We start from the raw sequence: 836 nt of genomic DNA, 5'->3' as shown, positions 1-836 counted from the left end.
AAATAAAGAAAATTCAAGGCCTGGCAAGGTGGCTCATACCTGTAATTCTAACACTTTGGGAGACCGAGAGAGGTGGAGGCTTGAGCTCTAGAGGTGCTAGAGACCAGCCTGGGAAACATAGTGAAGCCCCGTGTCACCCAAAAATTTAAAAAATAATAATAATTAGCCAGGCATAGTGGTGAACGCCTGTAATCCCAGCTACCTGGGGAAGGCTGAGGCAGGAGGATCACCTCAACTTGGGAAGTCAAGGCTATAGTGAGCTGAGATGGCGCTATTGCACTCCAGCCTGGGTGACAAAGTCTGACCTGTCTCAATAAATAAATAAATAAGAAAATTCAGTTTGGGAAAAACAACCAACACAGATGGGTAAAGTAAGCAGAAAGATGAAAAACCTAAGGAAGAATCAAAAGGAAATGTCAGAAATAAAAAAACATTGTAATCTTTTTGTAATTCCTAAGAATGGTGATTGATTGGGTTTCACGTGCCTCTGTGAGATGTGACTCCTTCAGACCTTGTTGTGAAGTCAACACATTACTTGGCAGAAGTGAAAAGGAAAAAATAAATTTAAAACATTGTAACAAACATGAAGAATGCTTTGGATGGGTTCATTATTGGACTGGACACAGCCAAAGAATCAATGAGGCTGAAGATGTTGATACAAACTTCCAAAACTGAAATGCAAAGAGTAAAATAAATAAATAAAACCCCAAATATTCAAGAACTATGGAACAATTACAAAAGGTGTAAGATGCAAAATGGGAGTATTTGAAGGAAAAGAGAAAGAAGCAAAATATATACAATGGTCTTTTTTTCTTTCTTTCTTTCTTTCTTGAGAC

The 836-nt window shown here is 38.0% G+C and overlaps 1 non-coding gene across 1 annotated transcript; it reads left to right on the top strand.

The window, feature by feature from the left end:
• Positions 1-438: 438 nt before the first annotated feature.
• Positions 439-545, top strand: LOC120365517 (small nucleolar RNA U13). The gene has a single exon (XR_005580438.1). It is a non-coding gene; the product is annotated as a small nucleolar RNA U13 (small nucleolar RNA).
• The last annotated feature ends 291 nt before the right edge of the window (positions 546-836 follow it).

Source organism: Saimiri boliviensis, chromosome 10 (assembly GCF_048565385.1).
Source record: "Saimiri boliviensis isolate mSaiBol1 chromosome 10, mSaiBol1.pri, whole genome shotgun sequence".
In the NCBI taxonomy this organism is placed as follows: domain Eukaryota; kingdom Metazoa; phylum Chordata; class Mammalia; order Primates; family Cebidae; genus Saimiri; species Saimiri boliviensis.
This window is presented reverse-complemented; position numbering and strand designations above follow the sequence as displayed.